Raw genomic sequence first — 4,205 nt, forward strand, 5'->3', positions numbered from 1 at the left:
TTTTGAGACAGAGATTTTGCTCTTGTTGCCCAGGCTGGAGTGCAATGGCACAACCTGGGCTCACTGCAACCTCCGCCTCCCAGGTTCAAGTGACTCTCCTGCTTCAGCCTCCTGAGTAGCTGGGATTGCAGGCATGTGCCACCACACCCGGCTAATTTTGTATTTTTAGTAGAGACAGAGTTTCTTCGTGTTGGTCAGGCTGGTCTCAAAATCCTGACCTCAGGTGATCCGCCCGCCTCGGCCTCCCAAAGTGCTGGGATTACAGGTGTGAGCCACCACTCCTAGCCCACATTTTAAAACATGAGTAAAACTGCATTTGTCTCTGATGGAACTAATGGGCACAGCAGGAGACGGACGGTACCTTTCCTAGTTTCTTTCAGCCTCCATGGTGTATATCTTTTTTTTTTTTTTTTTTTTAAGAGACAGGAGTCAAGCAAGGTGGCTGACACCTGTAATTCCAACATTTTGGGAGGCTGGGACAGGAGGATGACTTGAGGCCCAGAGTTTGAGACCAGCCTGCACAACTTAGTAAGTCCCCTGTCTCTACAAGCAGTGTGTGGTGGCTCTCACCTGCAATGTCAGCTACTTGGGAGGCTGAGGTGGGAGGATCACTTGAGCCCAGGAGTTCAAGGCTGCAGTGAGCTATGATTGCATTACTGCACTCCAGCCTGGACCAGAGATTGAGACCCTGTCTCTTAAAAAGAGAGAGAGAGTCTTGCTGTCACCCTGGCTGGTGTGCAGTGGTGCAGTCACAGCTCATTGAAGCCTCAGATGGGCCCAAGTGATCCTCCTCCTTCAGCCTCCTGGGCAGCTGGGATTACAGGCATGAGCACCTTGTCTGGCCTAGTACATCTTTTGACAACAGAAGAGCAGATTTCAGGCCCAGAGCTCCCACTAAACGGTAGTATTTAGCTAAAATTCAGTAACATTTGTTTTTGCAGTACTGACCACAGTATAGAAAGCGGCGGGGAACCAATCACTTGGAAAAAAAGTTTTGTGATTACATAAACATTCTCTTTTAAGAACATAAATTATGAAATAAAGTTAATTTTCTTTAAAAAGGCATACGTTCCACCATCAAATGAAGCTGACGTAGATGAAAAAAAAAATAATAAAGAAGGCACACGAGAACATGTTAGTCATCAGCCTGTTGCTATCGCTTTAATTTAATCAAAGTGATTCAGTTATTGTAGGGACATTTTCAAACAGCCGCATTGCAACTCAGAAAAGAAATAGGAAAGCTAGGTCGAGAAGGCAGACCTTTCTAGTATTTTGCTTCTTATTCAAATATTGAGAGTCTGTTTGTTATGTAACTCACCATAAGTAGCCACATAACTTGCAGTAAAATAATTTTGATTAAAGTGATAATCAAAAACTTCAAATAAAATAAATTTTTGGTTATCTTACTAATACCCCTCTACAGACCCAGACAGACATCTGAATATGCATCATGCAAGGGTGGGGTGATGGCCTCAGAACAGAGATAGGAGCGAGAGGGTGACCAGCCATGGAGGAGAAGTCATTGCAAACCCTGGCACGGTGTCGCACAGGCAAGTGATGCCCTTCACGTGTGAGTACCAAGAGAAAAATTATAACTTGCATGCTAGTACTGCACCCCTGAAACTATCAGTGCTATAGACTAGCATTTGCCACATTTCCAGAGCACCCCAGATAGTCACATTTTTAGGGCATACATTTTGTTTTTGTTGTGTTTTTTTTTTTTTTTTTTTTTTTTTTNTTTTGAGACGGAGTCTCATTCTGTCACCTAGGCTGGAGTGCAGTGGCGCAATCTTAGCTCACTGCTACCTCTGCCTCCCGGGTTCAAGTGATTTTCCTGCCTCAGCTTCCCGAGTAGCTGGGATTACAGGTGCCCACCGCTATGCCAGGATAATTATTTGCATTTTTAGTGAAGACAGGATTTCACCATGTTGGCTAGGCTGGTCTCAAATTCCTGAACTCATGATTCACTCACCTCGGCTTCCCAAAGGGCCGAGATTACAGGCAGGAGCCACCACGCCAGGCCTCAGGCATCTTAAAATGCTGGGGATCAGCATCTTTAAAATGAACACACTGTTTTAGTTTAAGAGACTAAAGAGGTGCACGCATATGAAATAAATGAGCCTGGGCTGACTCTTGTGTTTTAATAAAGTTATAAACGATGTATGGGACAGGGCGGGCGTGGTGGCTCACACCCGTAATCTTAGCACTTTGGGAGGCTGAGGTGGGTGGATCACCTGAGGTCAGGAGTTCAAGACCAGCCTGGCCATCATGGTGAAACCCCATCTTAATAATAATAATAAAAAAAGACGTATGGGACAACTGGGGAAAATTAAATATGGACTGGATATTAAGCAATATTAGGGAATTATTGCTAATTGTCTTAGGTGTATAAAGGTAACATGATAATGTAAGAGAATGTATTTACTTTTAGGAGATGCATGCAGAAGAATTTAGGATTGAAGGGGATTGCTATCTGCAACATAGTTTCAAATAGTTGGGGGCTGGGCGTGGTGGCTCATGCCTGTGATCTCAGCACTTTGGGAGGCCCAGGCAACGAATCACCTGAGGTCAGGACTCAGAGACCAACTTGGCCAACATGGTGAAACCCTGTCTCTGCTAAAAATACACAAAATTAGCTGGGCATGGTGGTGGGCACCTGTAATCCTAGCTACTCGGGAGGTTAAGGGAGGAGAATTGCCTGAACCAGGGAGGCAGAGGTTGTAATGAGCTGAGATCACCCATTGCACTCCAGCCTGGGTGACAAGAGCGAAACTCCATCTCAAAAAATACATAAATAAATAAAATATTGCAGGAAAAAGTACAGAAAAGACTGTAACTCATGTATAGACACATGACTGAAATAAAATTAAATCATAGAAACATTTCCTTATATTTGTACAGAGGCAGTTTCATGTAGTAATTAAGATTCTGGAGCCAGACTCCCAGGGTTCAAAGCAAAGCTGTCACACTGGCTGGCTGTATGCCCTTCAGCACATTACTTTTCCTTGCTGGGCCTCACATGACCCCAGTGCCCAGTCTGGAAAATTTTCCCTGATGACATTTTAATAATCGTTAAATCTAGATGGTATACATATGAATGTTTATTGTGTTAGTCTCTGTACAAAACCTTAAGTAGGCCAGGCTCTGTGGCTCACACCTGTAATCCCAGCACTTTGGGAAGCCAAGGCATGTGGATCACCTGAGGCCAGGAGATCGAGACCAGCTTGGCCAACATGGTGAAACCCTGTCTCTACTAAAAATACAAAAACTAACCAGGTGTGGTGGTGGGCACCTGTTGACCCAGCTACTCGAGAGGCTGAGGCACAAGAATCGCTTGAACCCAGGAGGTGGAGGTTGCAGTGAGCCGAGATTGCCCCACTGTACTCCAGCCTGGGCGACAGAGCAAGACTCTGTCTCAAATAAAAAGAAAAAAAGAAAGAAAAACTTAAGTAAAATATTGATACCAGAATGCAGCAGTGCATATAAAAAAACACTGCGTGTGTGTATGTACATATACCAAAGTTTCTTATTTATTTTTCTGAGACAGAGTCCTGCTCTGTCGCCCAAGTTGGAATGCAGTAGCGTGATCTCAGCTCACTGCAACCTCTGCCTCCTGGGTTCAAGCAATTCTCCTGCCTCAGCCTCCTGAGTAGCTGGGATTACAGGGGCACTCGACCACCCTTGGCTAATTTCAACCTTTCCTTTTTAATTAAAAAAAAAAAACATGCCCGGTGTGGTGGCTTACACCTGTAATTCCAGCAATTTGCGAGGCTGAAGTGGGCAAATCACTTGAGGTCAACAGTTCAAGACCAGCCTGGGCAAAATGGTAAAACCCTGTCTTTACTAAAAATACAAAACTTAGCCTGGCGTGGTGGCCCACGCCTGTAGTCCCAGCTACAGGAAATGATGGAATATGTTGCTACCATCTAATCCTCAAACCCTATTCAAGTTTTACCACTTGTCTCAAAAATGTCCTTTCTAGTCAGGCACGGTGGCTCATACCTGTCATTCTAGCACTTTAGGAGGCTGAGTTGGACAGATTGCTTGAGCCCAGGAGTTCCAGACCAGTTTGGGCAACATAGGGAGACTCTGACCCTACAAAAAATACAAAAACTAGCTGAGCGTGTTGGTTTGAGCCTGCAGTCACAGCTACTCAGGCAGCTGAGGTGGGAGGATCCTCTGAACCCGGGAGGTCAAGGCTGCAG

The sequence above is a fragment of the Cebus imitator genome, unplaced genomic scaffold (assembly GCF_001604975.1).
Source record: "Cebus imitator isolate Cc_AM_T3 unplaced genomic scaffold, Cebus_imitator-1.0 Scaffold647, whole genome shotgun sequence".
Lineage (NCBI taxonomy): Eukaryota > Metazoa > Chordata > Mammalia > Primates > Cebidae > Cebus > Cebus imitator.